The following is a 24426-nucleotide window of genomic DNA, read 5'->3' on the forward strand; positions in this document are numbered from 1 at the left end:
CTAAGTTCGGGTGTAACCGAACATTACATACTCAGTTGAGAGCCATGGTGACAACATAAGGAAAAATAACCATGTAGGAAAATGAACCGAGGGTAACCCTGGAATGTGTTTGTATGACATGTGTATCAAATGAATTTAAAGAGTATTTTATGAGGGAGTGGGCCATAGTTCTATAGGTGGACGCCATTTAGGGATATCGCCATAAAGGTGGATCAGGGTTGACTCTAGAATGCGTTTGTACGATATGGGTATCAAATGAAAGGTGTTAATGAGTACTTTAAAAGGGAGTGATGCTTAGTTCCACAGGTGGACGCCGTTTCGAGATATCGCCATAAAGGTGGACCAGGTGTGACCCTAGAATTTGTTTGTACGATATGGGTATCAAATGAAAGCTGTTAATGAGTATTTTAAAAGAGAGTAATCCTTAGTTCCATAGGTGGACGCCGTTTCGAAATATCGCCATAAAGGTGGAACAGGGGTGACCCTAGAATTTGTTTGTACAATATGGGTATCAAAAGAAAGGTGTTCATGAGTATTTTAAAAAGGAGTAATGCTTAGTTCCATAGGTGGACGCCGTTTCGAGATATCGCCATAAAGGTGGACCAGGGGTGACCCTAGAATTTGTTTGTACAATATGGGTATCAAAAGAAAGGTGTTAATGAGTATTTTAAAAGGGAGTGATGCTTAGTTCCACAGGTGGACGCCGTTTCGAGATATCGCCATAAAGGTGGACCAGGTGTGACCCTAGAATTTGTTTGTACGATATGGGTATCAAATTAAAGGTATTAAGGAGGGTTTTAAAAGGGAGTGGTGGTAGTTGTATAGGTGGTCGCCTTTTCGAGATATCGGCATAAAGGTGGACCAGGTGTGACTCTAGAATGCGTTTGTACGATATGGGTATCAAATGAAAGGTGTTAATGAGTATTTTAAAACGGAGTAATCCTTAGTTCCATAGGTGGACGCAGTTTCGAGATATCGCCATAAAGGTGGACCAAGGGTGACCCCAGAATTTGTTTGTACAATATGGGTATCAAAAGAAAGGTGTTAATGAGTATTTTAAAAGGGAGTAATACTTAGTTCCATAGGTGGACGCCGTTTCGAGATATCGCCACAAAGGTGGACCAGGGGTGACCCTAGAATTTGTTTGTACAATATGGGTATCAAAAGAAAGGTGTTAATGAGTATTTTAAAAGGGAGTGATGCTTAGTTCCACAGGTGGACGCCGTTTCGAGATATCGCCATAAAGGTGGACCAGGTGTGACCCTAGAATGCGTTTGTACAATATGGGTATCAAACGAAAGATGTTAATGAGTATTTTAAAAGGGAGTAATCCTTAGTTCCATAGGTGGACGCCGTTTCGAGATATCGCCATAAAGGTGGACCAGGGGTGACCCTAGAATTTGTTTGTACAATATGGGTATCAAAAGAAAGGTATTAATGAGTATTTTAAAAGGGAGTGATGCTTAGTTCCACAGGTGGAAGCCGTTTCGAGATATCGCCATAAAGGTGGACCAGGTCTGACCCTAGAATTTGTTTGTACCATATGGGTATCAAATTAAAGGTATTAATGAGGGTTTTAAAAGGGAGTGGACCTTAGTTCTATAGGTGGACGCCGTTTCGAAATATCGCCATAAAGGTGGACCAGGGGTGACTCTAGAATGTGTTTGTCCGATATGGGTATCAAATTAAAGGTATTAATGAGAGTTTTAAAAGGGAGTGGTGGTAGTTATATATGTGAAGGCGTTTTCCAGATATCGACCAAAATGTGGACCAGGGTGACCCAGAACATCATCTGTTGGATACCGTTAATTTATTTATATATGTAATACCTGCCAAGATTTTAAGGGTTTTTTATTTCGCCCTGCAGAACTTTTTCATTTTCTTCTACTTAATATGGTAGGTGTCACAACCATTTTATAAAGTTTTTTCTAAAGTTATATTTCGCGTCAATAAACCAATCCAATTACCTCACGTATTTGGTATAGAATTATGGCATTTTTTTAATTTTTCGTAATTTTCGATATCGAAAAAGTGGGCGTGGTCATTGTCGGATTTCGTTCATTTTTCCTACCAAGATAAAGTGAGTTCAAGTAAGTACGTGAACTAAGTTCATTAAAGATATGTCGATTTTTGCTCAAGTTATCGTGTTAACGGCCATGCGGAAGGACAGACGAACGACTGTGTATAAAAACTGGGCGTGGCATCAACCGATTTCGCCCGTTTTCACAGAAAACAGTTAACATCATAAAATCTATGCCCCTACCAAATTTCAAAAGGATTGGTTAATTTTTGTTCGACTTATGGCGTTAAAAGTATCCTAGACAAATTAAATGAAAAAGGGCGGAGCCACGCCCATTTTGAAATTTTCTTTTATTTTTGTATTTTGTTGCACCATATCATTACTGGAGTTGAATGTTGACATAATTTACTTATATACTGTAAAGATATTAATTTTTTTGTTAAAATTTTACTAAAAAAATTTTTTTTTTTAAAAGTGGGCGTGGTCCTTCTCCGATTTTGCTAATTTTTATTGGGCATACATATATTAATAGGAGTAAGGTCCCTGCCAAACTTCATAATGATATCTTCAACGACTGACAAATTACAGCTTGCAAAATTTTAAATTGCCTTCTTTTAAAAGTGGGCGGTGCCACGCCCGTTGTCCAAAATTTTACTAATTTTCTATTCTGCGTCATAAATTCAACTCATCTTCCAAGTTTCGTCGCTTTATCTGTCTTTGGTAATGAATTATCGCACTTTTTCGGTTTTTCGAAATTTTCGATATCGAAAAAGTGGGCGTGGTTATAGTCCGATATCGTTCATTTTAAATAGCGATCTGAGATGAGTGCTCAGGAACCTACATACCAAATTTCATCAAGATACCTCAAAATTTACTCAAGTTATCGTGTTAACGGACGGACGGACGGACGGACATGGCTTAATCGAATTTTTTTTCGATCCTGATTATTTTGATATATGGAAGTCTATATCTATCTCGATTCCTTTATATATGTACAACCAACTGTTATCCAATCAAACTTAATATACTCTGTGAGCTCTGCTCAACTGAGTATAAAAAACCAAAAAAGGGATGAAACATGGTTATTGGATTAGTTTTTTTGACGCAAAATATAACTTGGGGAAAAACTTTGTAAAATGGGTGTGACACCTACCATATTAAGTAGAATAAAATGAAAAATTTCCGCAGGGCGAAATCAAAAGTCATTCGAATCATTGCAGGAATACTGTTCGCGGTATTACATATATAAACTAGTAGACCCGGCAGACGTTGTTCTGCCCTAAATTTGGCCTATCTACATACATTTTAATAAGCTTTTTCCGTATAATTCTGCCCTTCCCCTTACACTTTTTCCTAATCTTTTTATTCACTCCTCCTTCCGTCTTTTTCGCTTCATCTCCATCTTCGTCTCATTCTATCTCTTCCTCATTCCCTTTCTCTCTTTTCTCTTCTCTCAAGAGGGTGGTATGTATTTTGTTCCACTCCCATTCCGAGTCTCAATCCCAGTCCCACTCCGAATCTCAGTCTCAGTCCCAGTCCTAGTCCTAATCCCAGTCCCAGTCCGTCTCTGGTATACTTCCCGGAAAAAAGCATCGTAAATACTAATATAGGCAAATTTATATACGAAATTTCAGGCAAATCGAATAGGACGTATGTAAATAGGTATGTGGGTATTATTAATTCTTGTCTTTATTTCGGCTTCGCATGCATATTTATCAGTTTTGCCAGGTTGATGCGACTAAATCGAATATCACAATGAACTTTAGAGCTCTCAGCAACAGCTTTCATTTGATATCCATAACACACACATTCTAGGGGTATGCGGGTCCATGTTTTGGGCTATATCTCGAGACCCTAGTCACTCAGCGGTGTAAAACTTACTCTGTATTATAGCACACATCAACAGCTTTCATTTGATATCCATAACACACACATTCTAGGGGTATGCGGGTCCATGTTTTGGCCTATATCTCGAGACCCTAGTCACTCAGCGGTGTAAAGCTTACTCTCTATTATAGCACACGTCAACAGCTTCAATTTGATACCCATAATATAAAAACATTCTAGGTGTATCCGGGTTCGCGTTTTGGCCTACATCTCGAGACCCTAGTCACCCAGCGGCATAAAACTTACTCTGTACTAAAGCACACATCAACAGCTTCAATTTGATACACATAATGTGTAACGAAGCTTTTTTCCGTCCCGGCGCTTTTTCAATAAGTGCTAGGGGTATACTCGCTGTGTCCAAGGTTCGCTTACAATAGATTTGTAGATTTGGGACACCGTGCAAATCGCTTTCATATAAATTCACTTTATTTCTCTAATTCTATATATGTATGTACACTATAATTAAAATGAAAAATTCTACGTAATCAAAAGAAGAACTATTCGTTGTTTTCGTTTCACTGTATGCTTGCTCTATACTGCGTGGTGGGCCAACGGTACTCGTGTCCCGTTATGACGCCTCGATGGTCGTTGCTTGTGTGTGTGTAAATGTGTTTTGTGACGCCCTGCGTCGGCGTGCGTGTCCCGTTAGGAACGTCCCGTTAGGACGCCCGGCTGGTCGTTGCCTGAGTGCGTGTGAAACGTGTTTCGGTGACGCCTTGCGTTGGCGTGTATGTACGCAACCCTAGTGTGGTTGACGTCGTGTATTTGCGTGACTCTGCTGTGGTCACCGTAGTATGTGTGCGTAGTGCTGTTGTGGCCAGCGTGGTGCTGTGACCAACGTAATGTGCTTGCGTAGCGCTGTTGTGGCCCGCGTCGTATGTTGGCGCTTGCGGTCAGCGTAGTGTGTTGGCGCAATGCTGTGGCCAACGTCGTATGTTTGCGTAGTGATGTGGTCCACGTAATACGTTAGCGTGGTGCGGTTGCGGTCAGCGTAGTGGCTGGCGTAACGCTGTGGCCGACGTAGTGTGTGCGATTGTGGCCGGGGTAGTGAATTGGCGTAATGCTATGGCCAACGTAGTATGTTTGCGATTGTGACCAGCGTGGTAGTTTGGCTGGCGAATGTCACCTGCTCGCGGGGCGCGTCACTGTGGTGGTGCCGTTGCTCACGAGGTCTCAAGCGGTGTTTGGTGGTATAACCGACACATTCACCACTTGAGGCCACGACTTACTCCTGTGAAACGACCTGTCCGCATGGTAGAACCGACAACTTCAAGGGACGCTCCACAAGTAGCTCTGGTCACGACCACAGCTCCGTGCATCGGCACGAGGGTAACTCTGGTACAGTTGACGTAGTAGGTTTGCGTAACTTTGCTGTGTCAACGCAGTATATTATCGGGGCGCTGTCGTGGTCAGCGTAGTAGATCGGCGCAGTACTGAAGCCAACGTAGTGTATTAGCTATGGTGCTGTTGCGGCCAGCGTATGTATTAGCTATGGTGCTGTTGCGGCTAGCGTTGTATGTTTGCGTAGTGTTGCTGCGGCCAACGTATATGCTTGCGTAGCACTGTTTGTGGCGCTGTCACTGTCGGCGCAGGTGGGCGGACGCTGCCTGTTCGCGGGTGCGCGTTACTGTGGTAGTGCCGTTGCTGGCGAAGTCTCAAGCGGTGTTTGGTGGTATAACCGACACATTCACCACTTGAGGCCACGACTTACTCCTGTGAAACGACCTGTCCGCATGGTAGAACCGACAACTTCAAGGGACGCTCCACAAGTAGCTCTGGTCACGGCCACAGCTCCGTGCTAACTAACTTCTGTCCTGCTGTGTTGCTCCTTTTATTGCTTTGTTTGGTATTGCTGGCTCAAATAATTGCGTTGCCATGGTTGCTGTTCGATGTTGCGAACGCTCGTTGCGTTGCTGAGATTTGTTAGTTTGTTGTGTTGGCATTAAAGTGTTGTGCTTGCCCGTTGTGTTGCTGAGACTTGTTGGTTGGTCTGCTGCTATAGCCTTTTGTGACTGGCTGTTGTGTCAATGCTGTATTGAACTTGTTGGTTGGTCTGTTGCTATAGCCTTTTGTGGCTGGCTGTTGTGTTAGTGTTGTATCGAATATGATTTATGCTGTATTGAACTTGTTGGTTGGTTTGTTGCTATAGCCTTTTGTGAGTGGCTGTTGTGTTAGTGCTGTATCGAATATGATGTATGCTGCATTGAACTTGTTGGTTGGTCTGTTGCTATAGCCTTTTGTGACTGGCTGTTGTGTTAGTGCTGTATCGAATATGATGTGGGGTCGTTTTGTGTGGGCGAAATTAATGGTGTTATATTTGGTCCTCACAAATGTAAAGCACATCCTAGTGTTACCCTGATCTACGTTTTGGCCTATATCTCGAGACCCTAGTCACCAATAGGTATGAAAACTACCCTGTACTAAAGCACTCATCAACAGCTTCAATTTGCTACCCACAATGTAAAAACATTGTTTAGGCGTTCACGGGCCCACGTTTTGGCCTATATCTCGAGACCCTAGTCACGCAGGGGTATGGAAATTACCCTCTACTAAAGCACTCAGCAACAGCTTTCATTTGATATCCATATTGTATAAACACATTCTAGGGGTACCGGGTCCACGTTTTGGGATATATCTCGAGACCCTAGCCTCCCAGTTGTATGAAAATTATCTTGTACTATAGCACTCATCAACAGTTTTCATTTGATATCCATATTGTATAAATACATTCTATGGGTACCCGGGTCCACGTTTTGGGCTATATCTCGATACCCTAGCCTCCCAGTTGTATGAAAATTATCCTGTACTATAGCACTCATCAACAACTTTCAGTTGATATCCATATTGTATAAACACATTCTAGGGGTACCCGGGTCCACGTATTGGGCTATATCTCGAGACCCTAGCCTCCCAGTTGTATGAAAATTATCCTGTACTATAGCACTCATCAACAGCTTTTATTTGATATCCATATTGTTTAAACACATTGTAGGGGTACCCGGGCCCACATTTTGGGCTATATCTCGAGACCCTAGCCTCCCAGTTGGATGAAAATTATGCTGTACTATAGCACTCATCAACAGCTTTCATTTGATACCCATATTGTATAAACACATTCTAGGGGTACCCGGGTCCACCCTAGCCTCCCAGTTGGATGAGAATTATCCTGTACTATAGCAGTCATCAACAGCTTTCATTTGATATCAATATTGTATAAACACATTCTAGGGGTACCCGGGTCCACCTTTTGACCTATATCTCGAGATCCTAGTCACCCAGGGGTATGAAAATTATCCTCTACTATAGCACGCATCAACATCTTTCATTTGATATCCATATTGTATAAGCACATTATAGGGGTACCCGGGTTCACGTTTTGATCCCAAGACCCTAGGCACGCAGAGAAAAAAAGGTGGACGTTGGCCGATTCTCAGACCTACCCAATATGCTCACAAAATTTCATGAGAATCGGTTCAGCCGTTTCGGAGGAGTTAAGCCTCTAAAACCGTGACAGAAGAATTTTATATATTAGATATATTTTGAAAGCCGTTTTTTCTGGACCGCAAAGTTCGAGAACGGCTGAGCCGATTGAGATGAAATTTTAAGCATAGATTTGGTGGTGGCTCGTCATGGTTATAGGCTAAAAAATCTGCATAGATTTAGAAAGGTTTTTGAGATATCGACCAAAATGTTGATCAGGGTAACCCTAAAATGTGGTCATGCGATATTGGTATCAAACGATAGGCATTGATGAGGATATTAATGCTAGGTAGTTTAAAGTTTGTTACCTTAGTTGGTTTTGGATGTTTATATACATATATTATGGGTATCAAAGATATATCTTCTTCTTCTTCTTAATATATAAAAAACACGTGTCACACAATTGAGGCCAATGGACTCCTAAACTACTGAACCGATTTTGAATTTGTTTTGCACACCGTGTGTAGTTTGATCTAACTTGAAATATAGAATAGGTGACTGGGTGACTAGGGTCTCGAGATATAGGCCAAAACGTGGACCCGGGTACCCCTAGAGTGTGTTTATAGAATATGCATATCAAATGAAAGCTGTTGATGAGTGCTTTAGTAGAGGGAATTTTTCATACCCCTGGGTGACTAGGGTCTCGAGATATAGGCCAAAAAGTGGACCCGGGTACCCCTAGAGTGTGTTTATAGAATATGGATATCAAATGAAAGCTGTTGATGAGTGCTTTAGTAGAGGGTAATTTCCATACCCCTGGGTGACTAGAGTCTCGACATATGGGCCAAAACGTGGACCCGGGTACCCCTAGAATATGTGTGTAATATGTATATCAAGAGAAAGCTGTTTCTGAGGGCTTTAAAGTAATTTTCATCCATGCGAAGCCGAAATAAAGACATGAATTAATAATACAAACATACCTATTTACATACGTCCTATTCAATTTGCCTGAAATTTGGTATATAAATTTGCCTATATTAGTATTTACGATCCTTTTCGCCGGGAAGTAGACCAGAGACGGACTGGGACAGCGATTAGGACTAGGACTGGGATTGAGACACGGAGTGGGACTGGGACTCGGAATGGGACTGGAACAAAATACATACCAACCTCTGGGACTGGCAATTAGGTATAAAGAAGAATGAGAAGAACTTGAGAGAAGAGAAAAGAGGGAAGGAGAAGGAGACTGAGGAAGAGATAGAGTGAGACGACGATAGAGATAGATGAAGCGAAAAAGACGGAAAGTTTATTAAAATGTATGCGGATAGAGCAAATATAGGGCAGAACAATGTCTGCCGGGCCGGCTAGTATGAATATAAATGGAACTATTTCAAAATCATTTAAAAAATTTTTTCTTTTTAAGATATGCAGCATATCATACCTTCTAATTATCTCTGTGTGATACTGTTTTCAAGATCATAAATTGGTATATAGCAAAAGTTTTATGTTGTATTTTCTTCGTGCGGCCCACGGGTTTTGGCTAGTTTTACGAATATGTGAAAGATGAACACACATTTAAATCCATAACAAATTAACCTCTCATTAATACTTAAGGCAAGATCTTGATTATGTCAGCCCACTTAAGTTGTATTTAGTGCACTGCTCCCAACTCTGGTTGTGTAGTAGTGTACGATGGAATATTACCAACTTGAAAACAGATAAAACTAATTAATAAAGCTAATATATACTTTTCATTGAAAATACATTAATTGTACACGTGTGAACTTAATAACACGCTTTGCAAATACATATGGGCAAGTCCATAGTAACGGACGCGATATACGCACGCATTTCAACCTGCATAAAAGAGAATATGAGCAGCGGACTGAGCGGATATTACAATATTTGAGGCAAAATTTGTGGGTACCTCAAAAATGTAAGCACATATATGTATATGACCATATATGATGAGGTTCGAACGCGACCAGGAATAGAAGTAATTTTTAATGCTTGTAAAAGTACGCAAAACTTAAAGAAGCTAAGCAGAGGTGAAATAAAGACACAATGCCCGTAATTTTTCGAAATTTAATATATCTTTTTAAAACCCTGGATATAAGTTTAAGTACGGTTACGGAGCGGACAATTTTTTATCCACGAATTACACTATATGCCATTGAAAATATATTCTTTGCGAGACATCAAGTTTTAGGTCTAGAAGAGTAAACAAAATCTGCATACCTGGAATTTTGGATATGCTCTCAAAGTAAGGGTTAAGGGCCCAAAAAAAAAAAAGAAAATAAATGTAAGGCGCGATAACCTCCGAAGAGATGTTAGGCCGAGCTTCTCTTCCAATTTGCGTCGTGCTCCTTTCAATTTTTTCTACAAATTGGCGGGACGGGACCTACTTGCTTTATGCCGACTCCGAACGGCATCTGCAAGGCAGATGAGTTTTCACTGAGAGCTTTTCATGGCAGAAATACACTCGGAGTGCTTGCCAAACACTGTCGAGGGGCGACCCAGCTTAGAAAAATTTTCTTCTAATTGAAAAACCTTGTTTCTAACATTTTGATGTTGCTTTGCCCGGGGCGTGAACCCAGGACCTTTGGTGTGGTAGGTGGTAGGCAGAGCACGCTACCATCCCACCACGGCGGACGCAAAACCCCCTTTTCATAAGCGGAGACGTATACTGGTACATTTGTAACTTTCCCTCTGCTTATTTTTCGATACATTTTTAGGTCATTCGATGGAGTACGTTCTTGTGCTTCTAACGATGTACAAATGTTAGTTTTATAGAAGAAATAGAACAAAAGTACAAAATAAATCAAAACCTCAGGAATGAAATAAAGCCATTGAAATTAGGATAAGATATACCCATTTAAGCATTTCTAGTCGACAAGTATATATATAATTTTTTTCAAGCAGATAAGATTCACAAGAAAAATGCAAGCTATTTTGTCTCTTCATATGAAATTGTTGAATACACCAATAAAACCTAAACTGATTTTTAAAATTCATAGCTTGTTGAAAGCAGAACTGATTTTAGATTTTCCTCAGATAATCCTTTGTATATATAAATTAAAAAGCGATACAACAATTTAAATTTTCGTCATATTTTGTAAGATTACTCTAACATCTCCAAGAATCAATTAACAGTTTATAAACTGTGTTTTTTTTTTCGTTGGCTAAACAGAATTAAAGTTATAGGCCAATATATGGATCAACTAATGGAAGAGAGGTAATGGACTTGACAAATTTTAGAAACAAATAAAAAATGTTACCCGAACTTTCCGGAAAAATTTTAGTAAACAGACCTATTTAACATCTGAAAGCTTTTTTAATTTCAAGTCGACGTTTGCTTACTAGGAAAATAATAAGGACAGGGGCAGGATCAATTTATAAAATCTCCGTTTTCTAAAGCTTTTTTTAATGCTAAATAAAAGTGTAGACAAAATTTTATTAAAATCAAAAATATAGATATGTAACAATACAAAGAAAGGACGTTATATTATGTTAGTAAAACATCCAAATTTGCAAAACCGATGAAGCCTTTCTTTGATATTATATTTCTCTGTCCATGATGTGGGGAAAGAAAAAACTATTTGATTTCCACATCATACACATATTTGACCTTTAATCCCAAGTGATAGAAATAAAGTCAGACCACTTTTGATTTTCGGTTTGTGGTGGACCTTATTTTGGATTCGCCCACATATAAATAAACAAACAATTCCAAAGAAATGTTTTTTTGAAAAAGTATAGCAAAATGCGTCATTCCATTTCGCTAGAATATCAACAAATACGCTTGATTTGTTATTTTGATAGAGCAAAATATGTTTGTTCAACTAATTAAAACAAACAAAAAACAAGTACAGGTGTCTAAGTTTGGGTGTAACCGAATATTATATGCTCAACGTGGCCCTAGAAATGTTTTGTAATGCTTGATCGGAATAGGGGCGTGGCACCCCCCATTAAAAAAGTGTCTCCTAATTTCTTCTTACAATAAAACTTGATAAGAGAAATAACATTGTTACAAAACTATTTTTCGCTAATATGTAGCTTATTATTCTAGTCTACGACCCATTTAAACATCTTTTATATAAAAGTTTACATATTGTGTCGAATATTAGCAACACTAAGGGATACTATCATCTCTAAGCCAATACTAAGCAGTGACTTGTATGCACATTAACAAATGAATCATTATGTCTATACATATGTCCATACAAGCAGCGGAGAGCAACGCACAAACACATGCATGTATCTGAGATACTCCCAAAAGTAGGCAATCATCCGTGGAAGTATCACTCACATACACACCCGTTGGGCTATGCGAGAAGCTATAAAATCGTGCATCTGTAGTTATAGCTGTGAAATGTATAGCTGGTAAACGAGAAATAAATTCTAGAAATAGGAACGCCTAGAAGTATGAGAACGACAAATCACAGAGTATAAAAGGAGGTAAAGCTGAGAATCAGTAATCAGTTTGATTTAAGCACGCTATCTGTCGAGAAGTAGAAGTGTTTTTGTGAAGTACTTTAATAAAGGCCATTTTGCATTATTGAATATTGGAGTTATTTTTTCAACAGTTTAGTGATTCGAACGTTAGCAGAAGGTTGCGAATAAGAGGAATTGCACTAAATTCGTTACAATATGTACAAAGTGTAATATGTGTACCTAATCTTATTACAATCCTTTAATCTTTCTTCGAGTTATGGTTCCAGAAACATAGAAAATTGTTTGGTAATAAAAAGGGCGGTGCCATGTCCATTTTCAAAAAAAAAAAAAACCAGGAGTCTTAATATCAGTCCATACATCAAATTTTAACAATCTAGATGAATTATTTACTAAATGATCAGGTTTTATGTATTTTCCAAAACGTTATATATGTAAAAAGTGGACGTGCTTACCATCCGATATCCCTCATTTTAATAGCGATGGGAGATGGGCGCCAAGGAACCCATATATTAAATTTCTATATTTTATTTTCAATATTTACTCAAGTTATTGTGTGCATCGACAGATGCATAGTACAGGTTTACAAGTACGATATGTGTGAGAAGGAAACAATTTCTTTCTCTTTCTAACACACTACCGTTTGACATTTCGGTCAGTGTCAAACTATTGTGGAACTCAGTGGAACCTGCGTGGAGCATGCGTTTGACACTAAACGAAGTGTCAAAATTACCGGGGTTGCTGTCGTGGAAAGCGACGCAGGAAAACAAAAAAAGGACCGGAATATCAGATATGAATTGCTGTGATGGTAAATTTTTTTTGAACGAATTTAGTATGAAAATGTAGTGCACCTTTATGGGTCCTACAGAAAATTATGCAAAAGTCTTGAATTGGGGTATCTGATGACGCGTAGTTATTTCAGTATTAAGAATACAAACACGGGTGCTAAGTTTTTCTACCCGTTCAAAAGTTCTCCACGAAAAACAGTTTGAAACCGAGGTCGACTGCAATAACCCGTCTAAAAATGTGGAAAGAGAAATGAAAAGACGCGTTTTGTCCTGTTATCAATAGTCCAAAGGCGAAAAAGTATTCGAATTATTGGAAGCGAGGCAAAAACGCGTCTATTAATACTTCCCCCAACGGTTTTGGTCGTGTTTTAACAATCGTCCCCGGTAATAAAGTATCACAATTTGTTAATTAAAATTGTCCAAAACATATGGATTTTAAAGAGAGATGTAGTTAAGTGCTCGTTTGAAAGTAAATAAGGATATTTCTTTGTAATTTTATAATAAAAATTTTGGACCTAAGAAGTACAACAGTGCCAAATAGCATCCACAAAAAAACGAAGAAGAACAAGCATTTTATCAGGTGAGCGTGGCTGTGTATGTGCGTGCTGCTACATATCGTACTTGTAGTCCTGTACTATGGACAGATGGACGGGCATGGCTAAATCAATTTCTTTTTTCATCCTCAACATTTCGATATATGGAAGTCTATATTTTTCTCGATTCATTTATGCCCGTTGTGTTACCAAAGTTAATACACTCTGTGTGAAAAGCACGCTGAGTATAACAAGATTGACCTTGAGTAGACTTAACTTAATTGAGATGTATTTTTGTTATGTCGAATTCCTGGAATCTTATTTTTTATTTACACGAGTCAATTAGGTATAAATAGTGCCCACAAAATTAATCGCGGTGTACTTTATACTTAAAAAGTGGTTAAAAAGGTTTTAAATTAAAAAATGAATCTACAAAATAATTTCGTGCTGCTTTTTATCCTGCTTAACTACGTTTTAAGCTATACGAATGCGGAATATCGTATTATAGATGGCAGGTTTACATTAATAGAGGATACTGCACACACAGTGGCTATATTCGAGTATCATGAAAGGCGGTATATATGCGTTGGTTCCATAGTCAGTACTAAATCGATAGTTACAGTTGCCCATTGCGTACACAGAAAACTTGCGGTTGAGATTTTCGTTCGAGCTGGTGTAACAATTATAGGTATGACAACTATATTTACGCAACAACGCGATGTGGAGGATGTATTTCCTCATCCTGATTATGATTCAGTAACAAAATTTATGGACATTGCTGTGGTTAAAGTGGCTGATTGCTTTCAAGAGACTGTGGCAGTAAAAATAATACAACTTTGCAATGAGCCATTAGCACCGCGAAAAAGGATGAAAGTTAGTGGATGGGGTTCGGGTTACGAAGGAGACCCCGATCCTGATTTAATGCTCCAAAGTAAGTTTGTGAGAATAAGACAATGTAGGGATCCTACCAGTCCAATAAAAAAAGATTTTGAATCAACAACCTTGTCTGCTGGAAATTTTGGAGCTGATTTGTCGATTGGAGATACTGGAGCACCAGGCGTTATTAATGAACGACTTTGTGCGGTGGCACACCGTGTCGTGAGCAATTGTCCGGATATATATATGGATGTAACTAGTCCAAGTGTTGGAAACTTTATAAGATCCAAGATGTAACTGAAGGGTGTTATTATAAAATGACTGTTGATTGGAATATCACCCTAATACTACTGAGCGCCGAATTTCGAAACATTTTGAGATAGGCGTTGTCGAAACAGCAGTTGAGATATGGTGATATTCCGCTCAGCAGTCGAAATGTTAATATTTTTTCCTTATATCATGTACCAATAAATAGTTATAATTATGAGTAAATAAATATTTTTTTATTTTATGCAATGGAAGTGTGACGCATGTAAATGAATTAAGTTGTGACACCAAACGTTGAGCACAACTTTAAAGTTCCCCCGTGTATGAATAGATCATGAGATGAAAACAAAATTGCGGAATGACTACTTTAAGGCCTGTGTAAAACAGCTGATCAAACGAATTCTACGGAAGTCAATATAATCGGTTACTGAAGCAATTGAATAACGCCTTAGTTATAACGACACCATAGGTAGGTTGGTAGGTTGAACTGGCCGGTCCATGAGGACCTCACATAGACTGATTAAGTCGTAGTAGTGTTACCAGAAGTTTGTTTTAACGACCAAACTGAAAAACCCTATCAAAAACCAGGACCTATGTTATAAGGCGGCCACCGTGGTGTGATGGTAGCGTGCTCCGCCTATCACACCGTATGCCCTGGGTTCAACTCCCGGGCAAAGCAACATCAAAATTTTAGAAATAAGATTTTTCAATTAGAAGAAAATTTTTCTAAGCGGGGTCGCCCCTCGGCAGTGTCTGGCAAGCGCTCCGATTGTATTTCTGCCATGAAAAGCTCTCAGTGAAAACTCATCTGCCTTGCAGATGCCGTTCGGAATCGGCATAAAACATGTAGGTCCCGTCCGGCCAATTTGTAGGGAAAAATCAAGAGGAGCACGACGCAAATTGGAAGAGAAGCTCGGCCTTAGATCTCTTCGGAGGTTATCGCGCCTTACATTTATTTTTTTTTTATGTTATAAAATAACTCCGTCCTCTTGGCAAATACTAGAAGCTTCCTAGGACTTAAGCCACTTGCTGCTTCTATATCTGACAGCTGTATCACTCCTAATAGCTGCAGTCTTAGCCTGGCAAGTGCAGGGCAAGAGCACAGAACGTGCTCGATCGTTTCCTCCTCCAACCCGCACTTCCTACATCTGCTATCACTGACCAAGCCTAGTTTAAAGGCATGTGACGCCAGAAGGCAGTGTCCAGTCAGAATACCCGTCATGAGTCTACAGTCCTCTCTTTTTAATGAGAGGAGCAACTGTGTTAGTCTAAGGTTGTAAGACCTACACATAATCTTCGACACTTTACAGCCCCGCGCTTGAACCCACGCCTTTCCCGCTTGGTCGATCATGTGCACCTCTCGACTTCGCTTAATCTCGCCCAATCTAATTGGGACATCTACGGAGCAAGCTTCAAGGGATGCGCCCTTTTTAGCTAGTTCGTCCGCTTTTTCATTCCCATCTATTCCCATATGCCCTGGGACCCAATATAGATGTATGCTTCTCCCTGTCCCGATTCTCTCCAGAGACTGCTTACACTCTAACACGCATTTAGATGCTGTGCTATGCGAGATTATTGCCTTAATTGCTGCTTGACTGTCAATATAAAAGTTAACACGGTTGCAGCTTAAGATATTCTCTTCCAGGGTCTCTACTGCTTTGGTTACGGCTAATATTTCCGCTTGGAAAACGCTACAGTAATCCGACAGCCTGTAGGATCTGCTTATTTCCGGATCAGCGCAGTATACCGCAGACCCTACTCCTTCCACTACTTTGGAACCATCGGTGTACACATGTATCGCCTCGTCCGCCATTTGCGCACCCTTGCGCCAACTGTCCACCTCTATTGTGTCCTTAAGATCTCCCTCGAAGCGCAGATAGGGAATCATGTAGTGTGTTCGTCTTGTGATTGATGACGCTATACTACTATGGCCATATGGTCGGCGCTCAAGCTGCCCCGAAGCACCGAGCCTGGTTGCGGTCGGTAACGCTTTGTTCTTTGCTACCAGGTCTACAGGTGGGATGTGCAAAATGGCATACAGTGCAGCCGTCGGGGTTGTTTTCAGGGCTCCCGTAATGCTAAGCATCGATAGTCTGCATACCCCCTCTAATTTTTTGAGGTATGTTGTTTTCTGTGTGGCTTTCCACCAAACAAGAACTCCATAGTATAGAATAGGGCTTACAATCGCTGTAAAAACCCAATGAGAAGGAGAGGGCGATAGGCCCCACGTACACCCCAGCATTCTTTTACATGCATAGAGTGCCGTCGAGGCCTTCTTGACCCTCTCCTCCACGTTGAGCTTCCATCACAGCTTACTGTCTAGGATGATTCCTAAATATTTTGTGCAAGGTCTCTCCTGTAAGGTCACCCCTCCAAACTTAGGCCTGGTCCAATTTGGGACCTTGTACCTCTTTGTAAACAAGACCATATCCGTCTTCTCCGCATTGACTTTCAACCCGACATTAGATGCCCAAGTATGAATATCGCGAAGCGCCCGATCCATCAAAGAACTAATCGTTGGAAGGCACTTTCCACTTAAGTTTTACGGGTCCCTCATCAAATTGCCTGAGCAGTTGGTTGATGACCAGTGTCCACAGCAGAGGTGATAGCACCCCTCCCTGCGGCGTGCCCCTATCCACTGATTTCGTGGCCTCGTACAATCCCCATTGTCATGTAATCTTTCTGCAATTTAACATGCAGCCGATCCATCTGATTTAGGCAGGATGTACTTTAATGTAATTATGACCATCCATAATCGCCCATTTTGCAACATTATTGAAAGCCCCGGCAATGTCCAAGAAGACTCCTAGAGCATACTCCTTATATTCCAGGGATTTCTCTATGCTTATTACCACCCTATGCAATGCGGTGTCTACCGACTTGCCTTTGGTGTACGCATGCTGTGTTGTGGAGAGCAGCTTTTAATCCACGTTGGACTTTATGTACACATCTATCAGCCTCTCAAACGTTTTGAGCAGAAATGATGTTAAGCTAATGGGTCTATAGTCTTTGGGATACACGTGACCGATCTTCCCCGCCTTCGGTAGAAAAGCTACACGAGCAGTTCTCCAAGAGTGCGGTACATGATTCAGTCGTATGCACCCATCGAATATTATTTTAAGCCATTCCACGACCGGCCTACTAAGACTTTTTTCAACCGTGCTGTTTCGCTGGAGCACTCTATGTCCGTACAGAAACTTGTCCATGAGTTTCTCTTCGCCCTGGTAATTTCACGCTTGTAGATCCTCAGTAGACCCCTGTATTCGTCCCGACACGCTTCGCTTTCCGCGGTCTTTGCGAGCTTAAACATTTCTTTTACCTGTCTTCTTAGAAGACTCAGCTCATTGCTCCACCATGGCGGCTTTGCTTTTCCTCTGAATCTTCTTAGAGCGCAAGCTTTGTTATACGCAGTCATAAGCGTCCTTGTTAGGAATTCATTCGACTCCTCCAGTTCCTCTACATTAGCAACCTCTTTGGGTTGTCCCAGTTTTGTTTCTACATGTTCCTGGAATTTAGTCCAGTTCGTTGACCTATGGTTTCTAAAGATTCCTCCCTTCTCCCTCTTTAGGGGGATGTTGAAGCTGATATACGCATGGTCGGAGAAGGATGGTCTATCAAGAACCATCCAATCATACCTTGATATATCACGCTCGGAGCTCGATGTAATATCCAGAACATTGCTGGATGTTGGACCAATGTATGTAGGGACATTTCCCTTGTTGGCTATCTGCAAATTGGTTTGCAGGATGTAACAAAACAGAGATTCGCCTCTCTCGTTCGTATCTGCTCTTCCCCACGCATTGTGGTGCGCATTTGCATCTGCGCCTATGACCAACCGCCCTTTGCGCCCTTCCTCCTGTACTAGCCTTTTGCACTCCATTGGTGGGACCTCCGCAGCATGGGCCATGTAGCAGGACGCCAGGATAAAAGCCTGCTTATTCTTTTGCTCAACGGCCACCTCTACGAGATCATCAGTGGTGTAATTAGGCACCATATATGAATGCAGCTGTTTCCTTACCATTACTACAGCTCGCACCCGTCCTTCCGTTTGCGCGTAGTAAACGCCAAACCCGCGCGCGCTAAGTCCAGAAACCTTTCCTCCCGATGAGAGCCACGGCTCCTGGATCAGCGCCACGTCAAACGAACCCTCCTCAAGGGTTAGGAGGAGTTCGCTCGACGCCACTTTACTGTGTTGGAGGTTTATCTGTAGGACTCGCAGCGCCATTGGGCTGTTTGTCCCCCTCCAGCACCTTCGTCTTGACGTCGTCGTCCTCCCCTTGCCCTTTTGGTTTAGAGTATTCGAGGTCCCCTTCAGCCTCTCGTGACTGTTGTGCAGGATGTTCCTCTGTGCGAGTCACAGCACTATTTAGCGGCTGGTCCTCTTCTAGCACGTTCGTGGTGACGTCGGGGACCTCCACCTTTCTTTTTTTCCCTTAGGCTTTTGAGGTCCTTTTCGACTTCGCCCACCTCTAGCGTGTTAGGGGTTTTATCCTCGGGACTTTTTTCCTGAGTCGCATGTAAATTTTGCCAGTGCCAAAGGACACTGCAGAAGTCGCAGTGTATCCTCCGACTTCATCACGCACGGTATCCATACCTTAACTTTTGGTACCGTGGGGATTTGCGCTTTATCCACCACCTCAAACCGCGCGTTCGTGCCTTGCCTTTGGAGGTTTGGAACCACTTCCTCCAGCCACCGCAAGCTCGCGATGTTGTCGCACGCTATCATCTTCACACCATTATACCATCCCCCCCCCCCCCCCCCCCCCCCCCCCCCCCGAATCAAAGGTTGGAAGGGGCTTACTTGGTTGTTCCCGCATCATCTTAAGCATTAAGCTAATAAGCTCCCTTTCCACAGATCTCCACCTTTCAGTAGTCATTTGTCCGAGAGGACTGCTACGATCAACCAGCGCCACAGTCAGTGACTGCTTCGCCACATCACTCATCTTCTCGGGAAAAGCAGGAGTCTTAGTGTTATCTCCCTTTGGCACCTCTGAGAAAGCCGGAGTCTTAGCGTTAACTCCCTTTAGCGCCTCCGAGAAAGCCGGAGTCTTAGCGTTATCTCCCTTTGGCTTATCTCCTACTTCCTTAATTGGAACTTCCCTCTGACTCGCAGCTTTCGAAGTAGTTGCTACCTCGCTATTGGAGCCCATTTGTCTTACAGCTTTGGGCCTACTTGTCTTGTCTATGCGACTGCCCTGCCTCGCGGCTCTAGGACTGGGTCCTTTCTGCCTCTTGAAAGCAGGCTTGTCGCCTTCCGCCGAACGTTGCCTCTTCATTCTGCCATTCGACGCTTCTTCCTCGTACCGATTGCAGAACCGAGGGTTTCTCGCAGCAAACCTTTTGAACTGCCTTCGACCTACTTCTACCGCTTCATGGGCCCATTCCAAGCGCTCGATCTCCACTTCTGTTGGGTCGACCACTGCTCCCAAGCGTTGTACAATTCTTAGTGCTGCACGGTACTGGGAGAGAGCTCTTTTACTTCCTCTGCTCCGTACCCTTCTCCACTCTTCTACTCCGTTTTCATTTGTGTGCTTCTCCAACACGGAGTTCATTGAATCAGCACTACTCTCGCTCCCCGAGTCCGACGCATCGCTTAATTCGTATTTGTCGTCCTTGGATTGCGACTCAGTCCTCCTCTTTACATCGTCCTTATTACAGTCAGGTAATGAGTCGTTCATCTTGGTCGTACGACCACCTGCCCGACAAGGCGGGCTCAGCGGTCCAGTATTATATACGGGGAAAGAACCGTCCGCCACAGCAGCGCCCCTTACTGTGGTAAGGCCATTAATACTTCCCGAGGTGGCCCGGTATCGGCAAGGCTCCGTTCGAATACAGCCGAATTTATCCCCTGGCTACAAATCGTCCAATAGGCACGGTCCGCATAACACCCTGGATTAGGGGGTTGGCAGTTCTTGGTCACCGACATCCCGCCGCCCTCGTATGAGGCGAAACGGCGTAGATGTCAGTCCTAAACAGCTCCGCCTCATAGTCGGGCGCTATGGAGTTCGGCTAAGCCCTCACACCAACGACAAGGTGCCTACCGTAGTGAGGGTAACGACACCATAGCCAACCAATAAGTTTTCGGTTTTCCGCCAATTACATAATCCGTAAATTTTTGCGTTGGCGAATTTATTCACAATACTGGGGGATTATATTTTCCGTATTTTCTATTTTATGAAGTTATGACATTTTTTAGGTTAAGACACCAATAAGCGATGCCAATATACATTTATCCATGATTAAGTGAAGATATGGTTACGAATTGGGCTTTATAAATATGGCAAGGCCTTTAAAGAGGCGATATTTTACCAAAATAGGATTTTAATTTGGCAATAGGTGTCGCTGGATATCGCACTGATTGAGCTTTTTATAAAGCGGTGCCACCATTTAAAAAAAATACTTGGCACGTTTAATTTAAGCCTAAACTTTGCTTCCAATTTGCGTTGTAGTTCGTTTTAGTTTCTCCTACAAATTGGAGGGACGGTACCTACATGTATAATGCAGACAGAAATACACTCGTGGTATTTGCAAAACCACTGCTTAGGGGCAATCCCGCTTAAAAGAACTTGTTTTCCAATTGAAACAAATTTTTTCTAAGTTGTTGTTGTTGCTTTGCGAGGGACTTTAACCCAAGACCTGCAGTGCGTTTGGCGAAGCACCCTACTACCATCCCAGCATACAGAGTATCTAACATAAGTGCTCCATTGTATCTCTAATCAAAAACTATATTAGAGGACCTAAGTTAGAATTCGATTAGAGAATTTCCTCCACAGCAAAGGAATTGATTACATTTCAATTCCTCAAAAAAAAAAAAAAATACCAAAAGTAATTTCGTTTTTTGAGGCTCAAGTACAAACAATTTTTTGTTTGTAATTGAAAAAAAAAAAAATACTTTGCTCAAATGTAATTCCTCCCCCAGTAATTTCGAAAGGAATTGCAATTGTAATTGAAAATTTTCCAATTACATTACAAGGAATGGAAAAAGTACTTTCGAATTTTCCATTCCATTCCTCAAAGGAATTGCGAAAGTAATTGAAAAACTACAAGTTAGTCTGTGTATAGGACTTACTCCGGTTGATGTGGGTGACTTTTCGGTTCACTGTTTTCATTATTTCACCAGATTTTTCTTGTGAGTGGTAACTGAAAGCATTTAGAAACACCAATGAATATAAAATCATTATTCTCTTAAAGTTCACAGCTAAGTAAGGGCATCTCCTTTCCTTCCTCCCCTATCAAAGGGTGGTGGCTATAGGAAAGCAGCATACTTTTTAATTTTCTTTGATACATTCAGCTGGCGTTTTATTTTGTTGTTACATATTTCACAAATGCAATATAGAAACAGGATTTCGGCACAGATGTAAAATGTATTCCAATAAAAAACATTTTGTGTTGATGCAATTGTAAATTTTTCGCATGAATTACCTGGCTTTATATGGGAAAAGGGTTTGGAAGTATGCTTCTAATATCCCTCACTAAGGTAGGCACCTTGTCGTTTGTGTGAGGGCTTAGCCGAACACCATAGCGCCCGACTATGAGGCGCAGCGGTTTAGGACTGGCATCTACGCCGCATAGACAAGATAAGTAGGCCTAAAGCTGTAGGACAGGTGGCCCCAATAGCGAGATAACAACTACCTCGAAAGCTGCAAGTCAGAAGAAGGACATCAAAAGTGTCGAAGTGCCAACTGGGGAAGTAGGAGATAAGCCAACGGGAGAAAAAGCTAAGACTCCGGATTTCCCGAGAAAATGGATGATGTGGCAAGGTAGTCACTGACTTTGGTGCTGGTTGATCGTAGGAATCCTTTCGGACAGATGACAACTGAAAGGTGGGGATCTGTAGAAAGGAGGTTTATTTACCTAATGATTAAGATGATACGGGAACAACCATGTAAGGCCCTGGTTGAAGATGATAGCGTCCGCGAGCTTGATGTGGCTGGAGGAAGTGGTTCCAAACCTCCAAAGGCACGAACGCGAAGTTCGAGGTGGTGAATAAAGCGCAAATCCCCACGATACCAAAAGTTAAAGTATGGATACCATGCGTGATGAAGTCGAAGGATACACTGCGACTTCTGCAGAATCAGAATCCAAATATACCGACACAGGATTGGACATTGGGATCTTTATATTGATTGCCATTGAGGTGCAATATCACCAGGCTCAGCGCTATGATTCGAGCTCACCTGATATTTGTTTAAAAATTAATTAAAAGATTCTGTAAAATCTTTATCTAACCCAAAAAAAACACAATTATAAAACAGGCCGACAGCATCTCAGACCCAGAAACTGGGCTATATATTTTCGAAGATGTTATGAATCGAAATCTGGCCTCAAAATTTCTCTATCAGCTCTGGTTTTCGAGATATCCTAACCTAAAAGTGTCTAACCCCTAGAAACCACCCCTACCACACCACAAAATTTCAAAATGCGATATCTCAGCGAAATTTGAGCAATATTTGAGCAAACTCAACGCCATTTGAAAGAAGAAGACTTGTATTTAAGGATGCCATCATTTAATTTTGGTGAAAGACAACATCTGCAAGACTACATAACATATGGGCAAAAACGTTGTTTTTTGCACTTTTAGGTTGGGCGCATCGTAAACCTTCGAAAATATATAGTCCGGTATCTGGGTGTGAATGTTGGTTAAATTTTGTCGGCCTGTGTAATTTATCCATCGCCTTTGGCGATACAACTCTGGTGACTAGAAGACATGCGTAAGCGGTTTTTGAGGGCAATTTTTAATGCCCGGAATTTTTAATTCCCCGGATGAGGGGAACATAGACACAAACACGACGTGTGACCCGTTACCATCACCCCACAGAGGTTGAAGAAGCCATGAAAAAAGCCAAACCTTCTAAATCAGTAGGTCCAAATGGAGTAGTCATGCCAATGATAAAACATCTTGGCGCTGCGGAGAAAGCTAACTGACGCACGTTTTCAAGCCTGTGAAACCGGCTAACGAAGGTGAGTTATAACGACCGGTATCACTCCGCGTGTAGCAAAGACATTGGAAACCTTCCTGCCCCGTCAGTTTAGTGCGAATCTTCGCCTACCCCCTCATCAGCATGGCTTCCGCAAAATTTATAGCACTACCGGCACTGTCAAAAGCTTTTGACACAGTCAACCACGGTACTATACTCCAAGATATAGAAGATTCACCATTTCCCTTTTGTATAAAAAGATAAACTGCAAATTATCTGAACCTAGCCGGCCAAATCCATGGTCACTGTTTTTAGACGTGGAATATTTGACGTTCACGTCGATGGTGCTGCGCTACCGATTGTCAGCCATTAAAATATCTTAGGAGAAACATTCGATCACACTCTCACCTTCAAGACGTATTCCATCGAAGTTGTATCTAAAGTACAAATCCGCAACAAAATCCTATGTCGCTTGCCAGTAGCACTTGAGGAAAAGATGAAGAAACGTTGCTAGCCACGCACAAAGCAATTGGCCGACCACTCAACAGCAAGTCTAAACTACGAGGATACAATCTTACCATAACCTTCCTTATATATGGCGAGAAGATATGAATTGCAAGTCATTGAAGGCAGTGCTTGTGTTTTAAAAACATTTTCTTATGGTCCAAAAAGTTACTATGGCCTCGCTTGAATCGCAAAAATATTTTTTACACTAAGAACTTTTGCAATTCGTTTGAGAAATGGGAAATTCGAATTTTTCCTTCCTTGTAATGTAATTGGAAAAATTTCAATTACATATGCAATTCCTTTCGAAAGTACTGGGGCAGAAATTACATTTGACCAAAGTATTTTTTTCTCAGTTACAAACAAAATTTTTTTCAAATGAGCCTCAAAAAACGAAATTACTTTCGGTATTTTTTTTGAGGAATTGTAATGCAAAGGAATTGATTACTTTCCTCAAGTACATGTAATGGGGAATCGACGGGTATTGATTACCTAAAGTAATCATTACTACCCAGCGCTGCCACTTATCTACGGCAAATTTGTGTGCAAGAATTTCGGGTGCCACCCCACCCTATATTTTCCAAAATATGGCCGCAGCAAATTTTTTGTTTTCATGGCTAAATTACGGTAAGTTCACGGCAATTTTCCCAATTGGTAATTTTTTTTTACGTACAAGTTGTCTTGGCCAACTTCAGAGAGTTTCTGATTGATGAGGCTACACCCCCCAGGGGCTTAAGGGCTCACTCCGTAAGCCGAGGAAA

Source organism: Eurosta solidaginis, chromosome 1 (genome assembly GCF_040869045.1).
Source record: "Eurosta solidaginis isolate ZX-2024a chromosome 1, ASM4086904v1, whole genome shotgun sequence".
NCBI classification, from domain to species: domain Eukaryota; kingdom Metazoa; phylum Arthropoda; class Insecta; order Diptera; family Tephritidae; genus Eurosta; species Eurosta solidaginis.